This window comes from Coffea eugenioides, chromosome 2 (genome assembly GCF_003713205.1).
Source record: "Coffea eugenioides isolate CCC68of chromosome 2, Ceug_1.0, whole genome shotgun sequence".
In the NCBI taxonomy this organism is placed as follows: Eukaryota; Viridiplantae; Streptophyta; class Magnoliopsida; order Gentianales; family Rubiaceae; genus Coffea; species Coffea eugenioides.
The window spans coordinates 64,784,922-64,805,464 of record NC_040036.1 but is presented as its reverse complement, the minus strand read 5'-3'; the positions used below and the strand labels follow the sequence as shown (position 1 = coordinate 64,805,464).

The 20,543-nt window shown below is 36.5% G+C and overlaps 1 pseudogene; it reads left to right on the top strand.

The window, feature by feature from the left end:
* Positions 1-12,355, top strand: part of LOC113760036 — a 105,333-nt pseudogene extending 92,978 nt beyond the window's left edge.
* The last annotated feature ends 8,188 nt before the right edge of the window (positions 12,356-20,543 follow it).

Here is a 20,543-nt window from a genome sequence, read left to right as displayed (position 1 = left end):
GTATACATTGCAATATTTGATGAATATTACCATATTTCAATAAATTTATGTACAAAAGTTTTAAAAATTAGTATGGTAGTTGAATATTTAGAAAGCAATACTTTTATGGAATAAATATGAGTAAATATGTTACAATACTTGCAATCTGACCCGTGCTATACAAACATTTATATTTTAAATTAGAACAATAGAGGAAAAAAAGAGAAGAGTATCATTTTAGTGTTAACTTATGTGAAAATGCATTGTTTTAATAAAAACAAAGTAAAAAATTTGAAAAGAGAAAGCTAAAGAGCAAGTAAAATTTAGTGTCAATTTCTAACCTATTGTGGTATTTAAATAAAATCAAAGGAAAAATATAGTCTAAAAATCATGCATAAATAAATATTAAAGAGTAGAAGAACATTATTGTAGAAATACAAATTTATTTTCTAATTAGTGCTAGGTTAACATATTAAGATCAAGCGAAAAGCATAAGACTTTAAATTTGTAAAAGTGTAAAACAAGACTAAAACAACTGTAGAGAAGATCTTGTCTATAGGCTAAAATTAAGGTCTAAGGAATTAGAAGTCCTAGTGTCAAATCCCCCTCCCTTGTCTCCTTTTTCAAATCCTGTTACTCTCTTGCTAAAAAAAATTAAGAGAAATAGTTACAAATAAAATAAATGCCTAGAAGTAAAAACCCAAACAATTTATTACTTAATATTTAACATTGAAAAAGAACAAGTATAGTCCTTAACTTGGCCTACCCCTTGATTCCAAACCACCAAAGAGTTTAGCCAAACCAAAAAATGAAAATAAGAAAATCAAGGAGCAAGAAAAAGTAAAGAAAGGGCAAACAATAAAACAATTGACAGGTTGTCGAGCCTGTGTAATAATAAATACCTGTTCAAACAAAGTATAATTTTTGTAGATAGTGATAAGTAGAATCGAATCCACAGGAACTGGGGATATTTGTCTCTTTTGAAGTTCAAACTAACAATGGGGGGTTTTTTTTTAATAGCAATGGAAATAATTAAACGGTTCGAATAAAAATGAATAGCCAACTAAAAATTAAATGACAATTTATTAAAACCAAATTAACAATAACTAAGCTCTAGCCAATAAATAACTTCAACAATGGTTCTCCTAATTGATCATCAATGCAAAGGTAGTTCCAATTATTAACTAATAAATAAGTTATAACTGCCAAATAAGCGATAACAGTCAACTTCTCTTTACTGTGTCAGTGATTAACGTACGCCCGTTAATCACTACTCTAATCGAGAAATAATTCTAGATATGCCCGTAAGATTTAATTCCCCAATTGTTTTACGTATTAGAGGAGCCCTATTCTAACCAAATAATATGACCAAGATTATTTTCGATTAGTCTGCGTATTCCCCTGACTCAAATCCAATCATGCCAGTTGCCACTATTTTAGAACAATTAAATAATTACGGATTTAACGCTCCAATTGACATTAGGTTGCTAAATTAATTCAACGTCAGGGCCCAGGATGCTCAATTAATAAAACAACCATAAGCACTACAATCAGAAAATATGTAAATACTAGTGAATAAGAGGAATAAATAAAATTAGTTCGATCTCACAATTTTTAGATGAACCAAAACCTCTGTTGTTCGTTGACTAGAAAAGAAATTTAATTGCGCATAGCCAATTGAAGCAATTCACACTATTTTTCCAAAACCAGCCGCATTAGTCTTTGATAGGAGAAAAACTAGAGAAAACAAAAGTGATAAGAATATATTTTACGTATTTTTTAGTGTGTTTTATTAGTTAATTTTGGTTTGATTATTTAGTTTTATAACTAAACTAACTAAGGTTTTGGTAAAAAACTACATTTTATGTTAAAGTGGCTAAACATTGCATTTTATGGATTTTTATGGTAAAAACTTCATATTTTGTAGGTTTAATGATTCAATCATCAAATGAAGTGCACTGAGAAGATATTTGGATGATTGAAGATAGATTAAAGTGGTGAAAATAAAATATGAAGGGTAAAAGGAGAAATGCAATTTGAATCAAGAAAAGTCAGCTTTGACAACTCTGACACATTTTCGTATTTTAACTATATCTAGAGCTACACATATTGGATTGAGGTGATTTTTATACCATTTTTAAGCTAAGAGATAGATCTAAATTTGGTATGAAGACATCAGAATCCAATTCAGCCGATTACTCAGTCAAAAAGTCGAAATACCAAAATTCAACACTGCTGTCCAAAGTTGAAAACAGGGGTTTGACCAGGTGTTAGTATTTCAGCCATATCTCTGTCTACAAAGCTCTGATTTGGATGATTCTTGAAGCATTGGAAATCTAACCCAAAGGGCTAAAACTTTTATGTTTTACACAAAAGCTAGTTCGGCCTCAATCATAGAGAAAATTGCAGTTGAAGTGAAGCCAAAAACACAGAATTGAAAACGCGAGTAGACAAAACGCGAGTTGATGCCGCGTTTTGTGTAGGCGCATTTTGTAGCCGAAATTCTGCAATTTGACTCAGCCATTTCTCTTGTGTTCATACCACTTTCCAGCTATAAGATGCAAGGGAATTCGGTGCACATGCTTCAGAAGACAAAAGGGCAAGAAAGGTGGCTTATTTTCAAGTCAAAAACATTTGTTATTGACTATCTTAACAATTTCAGATTTGGAAATCAAGTGTGGAAAGTTTGACCAGTGGAAAATGAGCTTTGGAGTAGTTTATATGCAGAGACATTTGGGAGGTCTGATATTATCATACGGGAGAAGCTTGGAGTCTGCAAAAATGTAGCTTTTCCATTCTCTTAGTGTTAGTTTAGCTTAGTATAAAGTAAGATAGTTCATCCATTCTTGTTATTAGCTAGATAAAGAAGAAGATGGAGGATGAAGGCAAGGAAGAAAGCTCATGTGAGAAGGGTTGTATTCCTTCCAAATCTTTATCTTTTGTACTTGATTCCAAGTTTAGTTAATATATAAGTTCTGGATTTTATGTTTAATATGTGTCTTTAAAGTTTATACCTGGGGTTTGGTTGAACTTGCTATGATTGTTAGTGCTTATTATTTGGCTATTTGACTGCTATGATTTGAGCAAATTATTTAGTACTTTAACTCTTTAAATCATGATTAATCTGGTACCATTAATTGTGATTATCTAAGGTGTTATTTCTGCAATGAAAATTTAGATTTAACATTAGTTCAAGAAGTGCTAAACATAGGGAGTACACTCACGAAAGTAGAGGTGCACCTATGTAGTTTTTAGTGATTCATTTCATGTAATTTCACTGAAAAAATGAACTTGTAGCTAATTTCATAACCATGAGAATAGGTATGGATTAGTTATAAGTATAATTGATTCACTACGAAAGTAGGATTCAAATGCATAAGGAAATTACACCATAACTAGCCTAGATGTAGTACTCAATGATCCAAATATAGCACTTGCATGAGTAGTTAGGGATACCACAACCTAAGAAACTTTTATTTGTTATTTTGTATAATTTCAGTAGGTTAAATTTGTTATAATTCATTGATAGTTTAAATAATAGAGAAGCTTTAGTAATACCGGTAATTGTTCACTCTTCCCTGTGGGATCGACTCGATATATACCCTAAACTACTAGTTGACCTGTATACTTGCAGTGAACGGGTGTAATTCGATTTTTTTTTTTAACTTGTACGTATGTAAAATACCCGTCAAAAAGATTGGCCAAAAGGCTAAGCGGCCGTCGTCCCTCTTGCAAAGCAAATAGTCCTCACGCTTTTATTTTTAGTTGAAGTCCTAATCAAATGGGAATGGCCTTTTCTCTTCTAGCTTCCTAATTCAAGTCTACTACCAAATAAGACTAGTCTCCTAAAGCCACAAAAGAAAGTATTTCAAGTTTCCTACTTCAATCATAAAACTAATAATTATAATTCAAATCTTCCAAATCTTCCTCTAAGGCTGCCCGAAGTTTGAATCGAACTTGGAAATAGGTCCCGAACATGCCACTATCAAATTAATTGAAAATTACCCCTTTTTGTCACGTTTTGCTCTTTTTCCTACAATTAGCACAATTAACCAAATATAAGTAGAATTAATCAATTTACGCAATATTTGGTAAAATAAAGGAGGGAAATACCCATAAAATTGATGACAAAAATGCAACCTATCAATTTCCCCCACACCTAAACCATACTTGTCCTCAAGTGTGAGAACAACAAATCAAGCAATCAAATTCAAATAATGATTATTGCTCGAATCATCTATTGCCAATATACAATTAAAACATATATCAAGTGTTTGTAGCAATTTTCAAGAAATATCTCTCCAGTTAGCTTTCAAGATTAAGGACTCTTTCAATTTCTGACTAACTAATCTAAGAATATAAAATATTCAACCAACATCCATTAGCAAATGGTTCGACTATTAAACAAAATCTCAACATTGAAATTCATGGATTAGCGGGCTAACAATTCATTAAACGCTTCCACATTTTTCACTATTAGCACATATTTTTTTGTTTTCTAAAATATCCCCACACTAGAGTTTTTTTTTTCTGGGGGAATACTTAGTCTTTAGCCATTTAAACTTTTTAATGCGAATTCCGACATTTGCCAAATGAAAGAGCCCGGTTACTCAGCCCTTGATAAGTGACTAATTTATGCTATATTTGAATGATATTTTATGTTATTTTTAGCCACTTTGGCTATATTATTGGAAGAAAATGGATCTTTCTGGCTATAATTAATTTAAAATGTTTTCAAGTGATTAAATGAGGTTTTTGTCACTTTTTACTTGCATTTTATCTATAATTTGTATAGGAGTTGGAAATATACTTCATTTGGATGCAAAGGAAAGTTGACAGTTTTGATATATTTTCGTATTTCGACTATAACTTGAGCTACAATGATCAGATTGAGATGATTCTGAAACCATTGTGAAGATAAGAGATAGATCTACAAATCTTATGGAGACATCCAAATCTAGTTTGAAGGTTTTTCAGATCACAAATCTGAATTATAGTAGCTAATTTTCTATAGTCGAAGCTGAGACAAGGCAGTGAGCAGTCAAGGGTATTTCTATCATTTCTCTGCCTACACAAATCCAAATGAGGTGATTCTTGATGCATTGAAAGATAACTCAAAGGGTTACAAGTTTCATGTTTTTGTCAAGAGTTAATTCACCTTCTATCATCAAGAAAAGTTCAGTTGAGGTTGAGACAAAATTGGAACAATATTGAAGATTGAACAGAAATTGTACAAGAAGACAGGGGAGTAATCCGGCCGACAATCCGACCAGATTCTGGCCGGATTCTTGGTCAGAATCTGGTCAGATATGGCTGCTCTCCACTTGCACAACTTGTTTTCTCTTCCAATAATTCACAACTATTGATGGACATTGACAACCGCGCAACTGTAAAAATGGATGTTTGAAGCCTCATTTCTTGACTAGAGTCCTCTATATATAGCTATAAACTTTCAAGATTAAAGAGAGCTTAGAGAGTGCAAGAAGCACCACAAAAATGTAGTTTTTTTGTTCTTTAGTGTAGAGTAGTGTAGGATAGTTTAGTTTTAGATAGTTTATCCTTTCTTGTATGTTAGCTACATGAAAATGAAGATGGAGATGAAGAAGGCAAGGAAAGAGCTCATGTGACAAGGGTTACTTTACTTTTCCAACTCTTTATCTTTTGTATTGGATTCTAAGTTTAGTTAATATACAAGTTTTGGATTTTATGTTTATTATGTGTTTCTAAAGTTTATGCATTGGGTTTGGTTGAACTTTTTATGATTGTTAGTGTTTATTATTTGGCTATTTGATGCTATTATTTTGAGCAAGTTATTTAGCACTTTAAGTCTTTAAATCATGATTAACTTGGTACCATTAATTGTGATTATCTAAAGGTGTTGTTTCTTCAATGAAAATTGAGATTTAATACTAGTTCAAGCAGTGCTAAACTTAGGGAGTACACTCACGAGAGTAGACGTACACCTATATGGTTTTAGTGATTCATTTCATGTAATTTCATAAAAGAAATGAACTTGTAGCTAATTTCATAATCACGAGAGTAGGTATGGTGTTAATGCGCAAATTAGGCAGTTTATTTGTTAATATTTTCCCCTTTATTTTGACCAAATGTTGTGATAATTTGCTAGATTCTACTTATATTTGAATTTTTGTGTGATTTCTAGGAACTTCAAGTCAATTGAGGCAGAAAAGGAGAAATTGAAGCCTAATTGAGGAAATTCCATTAAGAAAATCTTGATACAAGTTTCTTAGTTGATACTTGAAAACCGCTACATCAGGGATGATGGGGTGTTGATGATTGTTACTGCATCAAGTTAGCAAGCGTTTTGGGCTTTTGCTTTTGGTTAGTTTACAGCAAAGAACAGTACAACTGATGCAGTAGAAAGCCCGCATCCCATTGAGCTTCAATTGCACACGAGGCCCATTTTTGGAAAAAAAAAGAAAGAAATGCTAAAGAAGCCCTGGGGGGACGCGAGGGAAAACGAGACCTCTGGTTCAACTGAAAAGGATTAGAAAAAAGAAAAAGGAGAAAACGGCAGGGGAGAAGATTCTGAAAATCAACGCAGGCCATTCTGTTCCGTTCCGTTTTTCCTTCATTTTCCCAATTTATTTTCCTTTTTCAATTAAGAACTCGAGTAGTACTTTTGGCTGCAATTCAACTATGAGGAGTGGCTAATTTCTTCATCTATTCAGAGGTTAAATCGAAGCTTTGGTTTGACAAAACTGTGAGATCGAATTGATTTGCTTACGTTCTTTAATTTGCAAGTATTTATATATTTCCTGTTCACTTATGCATATGATTATTTCTTGCAATTAAATACTTGATCACTGTTTAATTGTGTGAGTAATTAACAGCCATTTAAGAGTGATCAATCCGTAATTGTTGGGTAATTTTAATGCATGTGGCAAGTGACATGATTCAATTGTAGTAGAAACTTTTGGATTGTTGTTGCGGCAATATATGATATAGCCTAAATAAACCGAGCGTGTGTGTTTGTTGGTTATAATTGGTGGCCAGTCTAATGATTAATGCTGTCAATAGGTTAAATCCTAAGAGCGTGTTTAGGACTGCTTAATTGGCTAGGGCAATAACCACAGAACTTGTTGTGGTTATCGAATCAGGAAGGTTAGGCAGGTTTTCAGAACTTGTTGACAACCATAACCAGTTTATTTGTAAATGAAAGATTTTATCTCTGCATCTGTGATCAATAATTCGAACCATTAGTGGAGATTATACCTTTGACTAGAGATTTTCCTTCCGTTAATTTACTTTATATTTATTGTTATTTATTTTATCTGCGATTGTCTTATTTTTAATTTGAGCAATTAAATTAGGTAGTTTCATATCAATCCCCCCATTTTTATTTAATGTTACATTCATTCAAAATAAATTCCCAAGTCCCTGTGGATTCGACCCTACTCACTGCTATATTCGAATTTTATCTTTCACGTAATTAAGATACTTTGGTATATCGGATCAAGCAAACTCTGGCAACAGGGTGAAGCTAGTAACCCATTGCACAGCCTAAGTCCCTGCTCCAGTACCATAGTGGACTTAATTCGTGACTTAAGAGTAGGAATTTTATTTTTGCAGGTTTGACACCCACCAAATTTTGGCGCCGTTGCCGGGGACTTGGTGTCAAAATAAATTTATTTTCTTTGAATTTTATTTTCTTTGTTTATTTTTTATTTTTATTTTTATTTTTATTGTTACTGGTTTATGCCTAGATCTTCTCGTACAGGTGAACTGCAATATAATCCTGAGATAGAGAAGACTGCTCGTGCATTGAGAAAAGCAACAAGAGAACGAGCAGAGGCATCCTCCTCATCTACTGGACATAATTCAGTAGTAGATTTTGTAGATTCATTTAGTGAGACGGAAGAGATAAATAGCACCATGGCTAATGAACGGACATTGAGAGAATTGGCTGCACCAGATTTAAATCAACAGCCTCTATGCATTACTTATCCTACATTAGAGGTTGCATTTGAGTTAAAATCTGGACTAATCCATTTACTTCCTTCTTTTCATGGCTTACCAGGTGAAGATCCCCACAAGCATCTCAAAGAATTCCATGTGGTTTGCTCGACAATGAAACCCCAGGGAGTCACAGAGGAGCAAATTAAATTAAGAGCATTTCCATTTTTCTTAGCCGATAAAGCTAAGGATTGGCTCTATTATCTGCCCTCTGGGTCAATATCCACATGGACAGACATGAAGAAGCATTTTCTAGAAAAATTCTTTCCTGCATCCCGAGCTGCAAGCATTAGGAAAGACATCTGTGGAATTCGACAATTCAATGGAGAGACTCTACATGAATATTGGGAAAGATTCAAGCAACTATGTGCTAGTTGTCCTCATCATCAAATTCCTGACCAACTCTTCATCCAGTATTTTTATGAGGGTTTGTCCCAAACTGACAGAAGAATTATTGATGCTGCCAGTGGGGGCTCCTTAGTGAATAAAACACCCACGGAGGCAAGAAGTTTGATATCGAGTATGGCTGCAAATGCTCAACAATTTGGAGACAGGCAGGATAACACAACTCGTAGAGTCAATGAGGTAAGTAATTCTTCAATAGAGCAAAGATTAGATTGTCTAACTTCTTTGGTTGAAAAGTTAGCTATAGGACAAATGCAGCAATTGAAAACATGTGGAATCTGCTATGGTTCGAGTCATCCAACAGATATGTGCCCCACACTCCAAGATGATTCGACTGAGCAGGCTAATGCAGTTGGATTTCCAGGACCACCTCAGAGGCGGTATGATCCCTATGCAAACACCTATAATCCAGGATGGAGGGATCATCCTAATTTTAGTTATGCAGCAAGGCCACCAGGATTTCCACAACAGCCACAATATCAACCTAGACCTCAACTTTCACAGCAACAACCTGCTCCTAAATCAGGTATGTCACTTGAGGATATTGTGAAATCTTTGGCTACTAACACTCAACAATTTCAACAGGAGACGAAAACTAGCATTCATAATTTGGAGAATCAAATGAGCCAGTTAGCTTCCACAGTCAATAGATTGGAGTCCCAATTATCTGGAAAGCTACCTTCGCAGACAATTGTCAACCCCAAGCAAAATGCTAGTGCCATCACATTAAGAAGTGGCAAAGAGTTGCCTGAGCCGAGCAAGAGAATTTCTGAACAAGCAATCGAGGAAGAGCTCGAAAAAGAGGGGAATGTGTCTCAACCTAGGGCCTTGGAACAACCAGATTTTGGAGAAAAATCAACACAAGTGGTTACACCTCCGCCTCCATTTCCTAGTCGACTGGCAAAGTCCAAAAAGCAAGAGCAAGAACAGGAGATTTTGGACACTTTTCGAAAAGTTGAGGTAAATATCCCTCTTTTAGATGCAATTAAGCAAATTCCTAGATATGCTAAATTTTTGAAGGAGTTATGCACTGGTAAGAAAAAGTTGAAAGGAAACGAGAAAGTGCATATGGGAGAAAATGTCTCGGCAGTTCTGCAGAAAAAATTGCCTCCTAAATGCAAGGACCCGGGTATGTTTACTGTCCCTTGTAAAATAGGCAATATTAAAATTGAAAAAGCTATGTTGGATTTGGGTGCTTCGATAAATGTTATGCCTCGTTCTATTTATAATTTGATGAACTTTGGGCCTTTAAAAGAGACGGGCGTAATAATTCAACTGGCTGATCGATCAAATGCCTATCCTGATGGAGTTTTGGAGGATATTTTAGTGCAAATTGATAATTTGATTTTTCCTGCAGATTTTTATGTGCTTGATATGGAGGATGATAATTCTAATTCATCTCCAATACTGTTAGGGAGACCATTTTTGAAAACTGCTAGAACAAAAATTGATGTTTTCACTGGCACATTGACTATGGAATTTGATGGTGATGTTATTAAATTTAGTATTTATGATGCCATGAAATATCCTGGTGAATCTCATTCAGTTTTTGTTATAGATGTAATTGATTCTTTGGCGCAGCAAAATTTTGAATTTAATAATGACGATGCGTTGAAGGTTGCTATTTCTACTGGTCTCTGTCAGGAAAATTTGCAAAAGATAAAAGGGAAGTTTGTTTTTCCTTTTGAATTGCAGGAAGTTATTTTTGAATTGAATTCTCTTTGTCCAGAATTTTCCAATGTGTCTTACTTGGAATTACCTTTGTCTCATTCACAGCTTTTGCCATCTATTGTGCAAGCCCCGAAGGTGGAATTAAAGCAGTTACCGGATAATTTAAAGTATGCATTCTTGGGAGATGGAGATACACTCCCAGTAATAATTTCCAGTAAATTGACTGCTTTAGAGGAAGAAAAACTAATTCGGGTGTTGAAGGACCACAAGGAGGCAATAGGATGGACAGTGGCTGACATAAAAGGATTAAGTCCAGCCACTTGCATGCATCGCATCTTGTTAGAAGATGGTGCTAAGCCTTCGAGAGAGGCTCAAAGGAGATTGAACCCACCAATGATGGAGGTAGTGAAGAAAGAAGTTTTAAAACTTCTTGACACAGGTATAATCTATCCCATTTCGGATAGTAAGTGGGTAAGTCCTGTTCAAGTAGTTCCTAAAAAGACAGGAATTACTGTTATTGAAAATCCTAAAGGTGAGTTAGTGCCCACTCGAGTTCAAAATGGGTGGAGAGTTTGTACCGATTTTAGAAAATTAAATGCATTAACTCGTAAAGATCATTTTCCATTGCCTTTTATTGATCAGATGTTGGAAAGGTTGGCAGGAAAATCTCATTATTGCTGTCTTGATGGTTTTTCAGGTTTTCTACAAATTCCAGTGGCGCCTGAAGATCAAGAGAAAATCACATTTACTTGCCTTTTTGGTACATTTGCCTATAGACGAATGCCTTTTGGTCTTTGTAATGCGCCTGCTACATTCCAAAGGTGAATGGTTAGTATATTTTCTGATTATGTGGAGAATATCATAGAAGTGTTTTTGGATGATTTTACTGTCTATGGTAATTCTTTTGATAAATGTTTAACTAACCTCACAAAAATTCTTAAAAGGTGCATTGAGACTAATCTTGTCTTAAATTATGAGAAATACCATTTTATGGTAGACCAAGGCATAATTTTAGGCCATGTGGTATCTGCTAAAGGAATTGAGGTAGATAAGGCTAAGGTAGAAATTATCAAATGTTTACCTTACCCCGCAAGTGTGCGGGAAGTTCGCTCTTTTCTTGGCCATGCAGGTTTTTATAGGCGTTTCATTAAAGATTTTTCAAAGATATCCCATCCTCTATGCAAATTACTTCAAAAGGATGTGGTATTTCATTTTGATGATAATTGCAAGAGTGCATTTAACACGCTCAAAGAATCATTGACTTCAGCACCAGTGGTTCGACCACCAAACTGGAGTCTTCCTTTCGAAATAATGTGTGATGCCAGCAATTTTACTGTTGGTGCAGTACTCGGCCAGAAAGAGTGCAGAGCTTCTTATGTCATTTATTATGCCTCGAGGACCCTGGATGGTGCCCAGTGCAATTATTCGACTACGGAAAATGAGCTTTTAGCTATTGTTTTTGCTTTAGAAAAATTCCGTTCTTATTTACTTGGCACTAAAGTCGTTATTTATTCTGACCATGCAGCTTTGAAATATTTGCTCAACAAGAAAGAGGCCAAACCACGACTTATAAGGTGGATTCTCCTACTCCAAGAATTTGATCTGGAAATTAAAGACGAAAGGGGTGCTGAAAATATGGTTGCTGATCACCTCAGTCGTTTGATCAATAGTGAAGGACCTGCTCCCTTGAAGGATAATTTTCCAGATGAGCATCTTTTTGTAGTTCAAAAGACAACTCCCTGGTATGCTGATTTAGTGAATTATCTTGTTACTAGAACGCTACCTAATGATTTGTCTAGATCTCAAAAGGAAAAAATTAAAAGTGATGTTAAATATTATGTGTGGGATGAACCATACTTGTGGAAATATTGTTCTGACCAAATTATTCGCAGGTATGTGTCTGAAGAAGAGGTTCCATCAATTTTATCTTTTTGTCACTCATATGCATATGGTGGACATTTTGTCCCTAAGCGAACTACAAGAAAGGTTTTAGAGTGTGGTTTATTTTGGCCAACTTTGTTTAGTGATGCATACTTATTTTGTAAATCATGTGCAATTGTCAAAAGACAGGTAATTTAAGCCATAGAGATCAAATGCCTCTTACTCCTATACTGGTTTGTGAAATTTTCGATATATGGGGTATAGATTTTATGAGCCCATTTCCTTCCTCTTTTGGTAATATGTATATATTACTTGCAGTTGATTTTGTCTCAAAGTGGATAGAGGCTAAGGCAACTAGGACTGACAATGCTAAGGTTGTAGTTGATTTTATTAAATCTCATATTTTTGCCAGGTATGGCACGCCAAGAGCAATTATCAGTGACCGAGGGACACACTTCTGCAATCGAGTAATGGAAGCATTAATGAAGAAATATGGCGTCACTCACCGGGTTTCTACGTCCTATCATCCGCAGACTAGTGGTCAAGCAGAAATCTCCAATAAAGAAATTAAGTCGATACTTGAAAAGACGGTGAATTCCAATAGAAAGGATTGGAGTTTGCGCTTAGATGATGCACTTTGGGCTTACCGTACAGCTTTTAAGACCCCCATAGGTATGTCTCCTTACCGATTAATTTTTGGCAAACCTTGTCATCTACCTGTGGAATTGGAACATAGGGCATATTGGGCAGTTAAAAATTACAATATGCGGATGGATGAAGCTGGAGAACACAAGAAGTTGCAATTGCAAGAGTTGGAGGAAGTCCGAAATGATGCATATGAGAGTTCTAGCATTTATAAGGAAAAGACAAAAGCATTTCATGATAAAACAATTTCAAGGAAAATTTTTTGTATTGGTCAAAAAGTACTTCTTTTTCACTCTAGACTTAAACTTTTTCCTGGTAAATTGCGTTCTCGTTGGATTGGACCTTTTATTGTGACTAATGTGTTTCCTCATGGTGCAGTAGAAATTCAAAGTCTTCACACTGACAAGATTTTTAAGGTTAATGGTCATCGTCTCAAACCTTTTTATGAAGGATTTGAAGTTAATAATGTTGAGGAGGTGACCCTTGCAGTGCTTGAACCCTCTGATTGAAGCATTATTTTGTCTAGCCAAAGACATTAAAGAAAGGCGTTGCGTGGGAGGCAACCCAAGAGTTATTGTTTTTAGTAGTTTGATTGTGTTGTTGATTTGTTAAAAGTGATTTACGTGATATAATTTCTTTGTGATAGGTAGGATCAAATAAAATAGCAGCTGTTGGCCCTCGCCGAGATCAGCAGCGAACCTTCAACCATCAGCAGAATCTCCGAGCAGTCGGTCCTCGTACGGAGTAGAGCCAACAGATGGATCGACGTTTGTCCCACATGGGTCAGAACCTGGCAGCTTATTTCGAGCACGTTCGTTTCCAACCTCCTTTTCCATCGGAAACTTAGTATTTCTTCAGGGGAGTATTTCTTTCTTTCTACACTTTATTTTTATTTTTTTCCTTGAGGACAAGGCAATGTTTAGGTGTGGGGGAGGGAGATCATGTTGGTTTTTAATTTCTAGTTTGGTTTTTTTTTAAAAAAAAATGAAATGAAAAAGAGAAAAAATTTTAAGTATTTTTGGTCAGTTTTTGAGTTAATTCGTCTAGTTTCTGATTTTTCAAGACTTTTTGAGATTCGTATTGATTCAGTCAAGATGCAAGTGTGAATGGTATTCTATTGCTAGTGCAAGTAATGTGTTTTCTTGACTATTGATTCAAATGAAGGGTGTTTAAAAATTTGACATATTTTCACTTTTTTTGTGAGCTTTTGGGCCTAATGAGCATTACATTTATAATTGCTCTATTTGCTTTGAATGGGTGATATCACACATGATTTGATATTCTAGAACTTGCTTTGTTATGCATGTCGAGACCACGTTTGAATTTGAGGCATTAATATGAGAAGGGCAATTAGGTTTAACCCCTTTTGACTTTCTAAAAGCCTACCTTGATCATATTTCACCTAGTTAACCAATCTGAGCCTTGACTGTTTCTTTGTCTAATACCCAAATTTGCACCCTAAGCCTTTTTATTTGAACTTTATTATTGAACCTTGAGTCACAAGGATGCCTGAGTTTTATTGCGTGAAAATTATCAAGTATTGCTACAAGGATTTGGCAGTTGTGTTTATCTTTCAAGTTTAGTTATGTTTTGCTGCAAAAAAAAAAACAAAAAACAAAAAAAAAAAAACAAAAAAAGACAAAAAAAAAACAAAAAAAATAAAAAGAAAAAAATATGGAAGTGTCCTTGTAGTAGTGTTGAGAAAGTTGGGTTGATGCCTGTGTGAAGGTTCTTATGTAGAGTTGGCTTCGGTTGTTGATGTGCCTTGGAGTTAGGGGATTGAAAAAAAAAAGGGGCGATTCATTTCATGCAATGAGCTATTGGTATTTCTTTTGACATTAGCCTAAAGGTCCATTTTGTCTAACATTTAACCCAAGCCCCATTACATCCTTATTAAAAGACCCTTTGATTTTTGTATCAAGTTCATTAAAGTGGTGGAGATTTGATATATTAGCAAGCATATGGTAAAATCATCACATGTTGTTGATTTGAGTGATATAAACATCCTTCCCATATTTTGAGTGGTTGAGTGTATACACTGCTATCCATGTGAGCTTTGTCAAGTTTTTAACATCCTAATTTTGGTGAAATTGTTGAGAAGATGTGACACTTGTGCAAGTTTATGGAGCTATTCAAGTATTTGTGATCTTGACTGTGATTTTTGAGTAGTGAATGCTTGAGGGCAAGCATTGTCTTGGTGTGGGGGAATTTGTTAATGCGCAAATTAGGCAGTTTATTTGTTAATATTTTCCCCTTTATTTTGACCAAATGTTGTGATAATTTGCTAGATTCTACTTATATTTGAATTTTTGTGTGATTTCTAGGAACTTCAAGTCAATTGAGGCAGAAAAGGAGAAATTGAAGCCTAATTGAGGAAATTCCATTAAGAAAATCTTGATACAAGTTTCTTAGTTGATACTTGAAAACCGCTATATCAGGGATGATGGGGTGTGGAAACCATCCAGGAGTATTCATCTACAATGCCCTGTTCGGTTGATGATTGTTACGGCATCAAGTTAGCAAGTGTTTTGGGCTTTTGCTTTTGGTTAGTTTACAGCAAAGAACAGTACAACTGATGCAGTAGAAAACCCGCATCCCATTGAGCTTCAATTGCACACGAGGCCCATTTTTGGAAAAAAAAAGAAAGAAACGCTAAAGAAGCCCTGGGGGGACGCTAGGTAAAACAAGACCTCTGGTTCAACTGAAGAGGATTAAAAAAAAAAAAGGAGAAAACGGAAGGGCAAAGGGAGAAGACTCTGAAAATCAACGCAGGCCATTCTGTTCCGTTCCGTTTTTCCTTCCTTTTCCCAATTTATTTTCCTTTTTTAAGAACTCAAGTAGTACTTTTGGCTGCAATTCAACTATGAGGAGTGGCTAATTTCTTCATCTAGTCAGAGGTTAAATCGAAGCTTTGGTTCGACAAAACTGTGAGATCGAATTGATTTGCCTACGTTCTTTAATTTGCAAGTATTTATATATTTCCTGTTCACTTATTCATATGATTATTTCTTGCAATTAAATACTTGATCACTGTTTAATTGTGTGAGTAATTAACAGCCATCTAAGAGTGCTCAATCCGTAATTGTTGGGTAATTTTAGTGCATGTGGCAAGTGACATGATTCAATTGTAGTAGAAACTTTTGAATTGTTGTTGCGGAAATATATGATATAGCCTAAATAAACCGAGCGTGTGTGTTTGTTGGTTATAATTGGTGGCCAGTCTAATGATTAATGCTGTCAATAGGTTAAATCCTAAGAGCGTGTTTAGGACTGCTTAATTGGCTAGGGCAATAACCACAGAGCTTGTTGTGGTTATCGAATCAGGAAGGTTAGGCAAGTTGTCAGAACTTGTTGACAACCATAACCAGTTTATTTGTAAATGAAAGATTTTATCTCTGCATCTGTGATCAATGATTTGAACCATTAGTGGAGATTATACCTTTGACTAGAGATTTTCCTTCCGTTAATTTACTTTATATTTATTGTTATTTATTTTATCTGCCATTGTCTTATTTTTAATTTGAGCAATTAAATTAGACAGTTCCATATCAATCCCCCCTATTTTTATTTAATGTTACATTCATTCAAAATAAATTTTCAAGTCCCTGTGGATTCGACCCTGCGTACTGCTATATTCGAATTTTATCTTTTACGTAATTAAGATACTTTGGTATATCGGATCAAGCAAACTCTGGCACCAGGGTGAAGTTATTAACCCATTGCACAGTCTAAATCCCTGCTCCAGTACCATAGTGGACTTAATTCGTGACTTAAGAGTAGGAATTTTATTTTTGCTGGTTTGACACCCACCAATCACCCTGCCTTTTTCGGGACCACCTGTACCGGACTCACTCAGGGGCTATCTGATATTGCAAAGATTATCCCCATTTCCAGCAATTTCAAGATTTCTTTCTTCACTACCTCCATCATGAGGGGATTCAGTCTCCTTTGAGCCTGCCGAATAGGTTTAGCACCCTTCTCGAGTCGAATCCGATGCATACATACTGCGGGGCTAATTCCTTTGATATCGGCGATGGTCCATCCTATTGCCTGTTTATGGTCCCTCAAAACTCGGATCAACTTGTCCTCTTGAACTTTTGATAAACTCGCGGAGATGATCACTGGGAGTGTCTCCCCCTCACCCAAGTACGCATACTTTAGGTGTTTCGACAACGGTTTCAACTCTAAAACAGGCGCCTGCACCACAGATGGAAGTAGCCTTTGGTGAGGTTCAGGTATAAAAATGGGTACAAGATCATACCTTATTTTTGTGGTTGGCAACGTTTGCAACGCTCCAATCACACGTTTGAGTTCTTCATTCATCTCTACTCCAGACGTCATCTCTGACTCGAAGTGCCTGGTCAAAACAACTTCCAACTCATTCCTGTCTTCAATTTCAAAAACTTCTCGTACAGTAGGGTCAATAACATTTATAGAGAAAATAGAGCCAGCATGTGATTTCGAAAGATATTTCATGGATTCGAAAATGTTAAAATGAACAACCTCACCATCAAATTCCATAGATAGGGTACCCTTATTAACATCAATTTTAGTTCGAGCTGTGCTCAAGAAGGGTCTACCTAACAGTAAGGGTGATGGGTCGTGAGAGTGTTCATCATCCATATCAAGCACGTAAAAATCAGCAGGGAAAATCAGTTCATTAATTTTCATTAAAATATCCTCAATCAACCCGCCAGAGTATGCATTGGTTCAGTCAGCCAGTTGGATTATTATCCCAGTCTCTTTTAAAGGACCTAAATTCAAAGAAACATATATAGACTTGGGTATCACATTAATTGAGGCTCCTAGATCTAACATAACCTTTCCAATCAAGGTATTGCCTATCCTACAAGGAATAGTGAACATACCTGGGTCCCCGCATTTCGGTGGAAGCTTCCGTTGCAGAATTGCCGACACATTTTCCCCCACTACTACTCTTTCATCTCCCTTCAACCGCCTTCGATTGACACACAAGTCCCTCAAAAATTTTGCGTATCTGGGTACCTGCTTAATCGCATCTAAAATGGGAATATTGATCTCCACCTTGCGAAAGATCTCTAGGACCTCTTTCTCCTTATCCTGCTTCCTTGGTTTCTCCAATCTGCTTGGGAACGGAGGTGGGTTGGTTCTAGTTGGAATGAGTGGGTCCGAGATTACCTTTGAATTTTTATTGTTTCCGCCCTCCTCTTCCATTTCTTTCTCAATTCGATCATCGTCCTTGTCCTTAGGAATCAACGGGTCGGGTCCTTGGACCTCCTTACCACTTCTCAAGGTCATGGCACTTACATTCTTCGGATTCAACTCAGATTGAGATGACAGCTTTCCTTGCATTTGGGACTCTAACCGATGGAGCGTAATGACCATTTGATTTACCTGAGTTTGCAATGATTGCACTTGTCCCCACTGATTTTTCATGTCTGAATCCGTCTTCTGTTGATTCGCAAATAATTGCTTCATCATCTCTTCTAGGGACGGACTTGAGTTCGACGGGGGTGGTGGTGGGTGAGGCTGGTATTGCTGTTGATGTCCTTGCTGTCTATTTGGCATGAAATTAGACGACTTGTTCCCCCCATAACTCAGGTTAGGGTGGTCCCTCCAATCCGGATTGTAGGTACTTGAGTACGGATCGTACTGCCTTCTTGGCGCGGGTGCGTGGCCAGCCATGTTCACCTGTTCTGTATTTTTTTCTTGAACCAGTAGGCACATCTCTGTAGAATGACCCAAAGCAGCATATACCCCACACACCTTAGCTTGTGAGGCACTTCCCATAGCTAGCTGCCGCACAAAGGATGTCAATTCAGAAATTTGTTGTTGGATGGAGGATATTTCCACCTCATTCACCTTACATGTTGGGACATCCTCCCTAGTGCCAAACTGCTGGGAATTTTCAGCCATCTCCTTTACAAACCCCATGCTGCCCGAGGAGTCTTGTTCACTAACGCCCCTCCACTTGCAGCATCGATTATACTCCTGTCTCTGAAAGGTAGCCCCTCATAGAAATATTAGATGAGCAGTTGCTCACTTATCTGATGCTAAGGGCATTTGATACACAGCTTCTTAAACCTCTCCCAGTACTCATAGAGGGACTTGCGTGGGTACTGTTTGATGTCGCATATCTCTTTCCTTAGGCTTGTAGCTCGAGACACTGGGAAATATTTGTCTAAGAATTTATTCTTTAACTGGTCCCACGTGGTAATACTACCTGGTGGTAGGTAGTACAGCCAGTCCTTCGCGGAGTCTTTCAAGGAGAAGGGGAAGGCCCTCATTTTTATCTGCTCTTTTGTAATTTCCGGAGGCTTCATACTGTTGCATACGACGTCGAACTCCTGCACGTGCTTATAGGGCTCCTCACCTGATAAACGATGAAAAGATGGTAAGAGGTGAATTAGTCCAGATTTCAACTCAAAAGATGTGTTATCATTTAAACTTGGAAAGGTAATGCACAAAGGTTGCTGATTTAAATTAGGCGCAACCAACTCCCTTAATGTTTGTGCATTTGCCATGGTGGTTTCCTCTTGATCCGAGTCGCTTGAAGTGTCACCAAACGAATATGCTGGTTCAGCTTTTGGCTCAGGTCTCTGAGATGCGGCACTGGAGTGCGCCTCTCTAAGCTGTCTGGTTTCTTTCCTCGTTCTACGTGCGGTCTTCTCTACTTCATGATCAAAAATTAATTCGCTTGTATGAGAAGAACGAGGCATAAACTAGAAAAAAATACCAGAAAATTAGAACAAAATTGAAATTAAAAAGAAACAAATAATTGACGCCAGTCCCCGACAACGGCGCCAAAAATTGACAGGTCGTCGAGTCTGTGCAATAATAATAATGAAAACCTAACTACCACTAAAAGCAATCAATAATTAATCCTAGGTACTGGAGCAGGGGTTCTAGCTGTGCAATGGGTTACTTGATTTACCCTGTTGCCGAAGAGTTTGCTTAATCCGATATACCAGAATTAACTAGTTGACAAAAATTACTAAACAGTAGACAGCGGTAAGTAGGGTCATCTCCTCAGGGACTGGGGGTATTTTTCTCTTTTAAATTCCAATTGGTAAAAGGAGATTTTATCGGAATGAAACTAAAAATAATTAAGTAATTAAACAAAAAATGAATAATTAACTAGCACGAATGTAGCAAGAAGTAAATCAAGAATAGTTAAATTCTAGCCAAGGATACAACTATTCAGACACAGTCCATTTATCCGATAATTGATGCAAGAGAGGTTCATTTAATTCATTAATAGGCTAGTTATAGTCGCTGTTATTCTTGATTTTGATGATCACAAAATACTTTGAAATATTTATCTAATTCTCTTCAAATATAAGTGTTTTGCTTTTAAAAGAATCAGGTACAAAGGTGTCAAGGAAAGAAAATCAACCAAAAGAAGAAGCAAAAACAGGGCACTCATGTCGGACGTCCTAAAGGAAGCTGTGGGACGTCCGAAAGGATGAAGAACATCAAGAAGGAAACTCTGTCGGATGCTCATAAGGAAGCATCGGACGTCCGGGAGGATCGGACGCACGCTTCGGACGCACATCGATCGCATCAGACGTCCGAGAAATTTCGCAAAGTTTTGATGACTCTCTGACGACGTTCGGACGCAGATGCTGTCGGACGATAATATCCCATCGGACGTCCGAACGACAACTTGGCTAATTTTCGGATGATGGGATCGGACGGTGATTAATCTGTCGGATGTCCGACGGCCCCAACGGCTAGCTGACTCTTCATCTGCCTACTATCCGTTGGAAGCATTATTGAAGCCCATTTTTGGTCCCCTTTAAATACAAACGATTCTGAACCAGTGAGGCACTTTTGCACACTTTGTTTACAAGATCTCAAGAGATATTTTAGCTAGAAAATAGTCTCCTAAGCAAGATTTGTTCTCCAAGTGGTGTGAATTTCTTGTAAGCACTTTTCTTGTGTTTGAAATTTTCAATAGTGTAGCTTTGTTGAGGGTTATCTGAGTGATAGTAAAACTTCCTAAC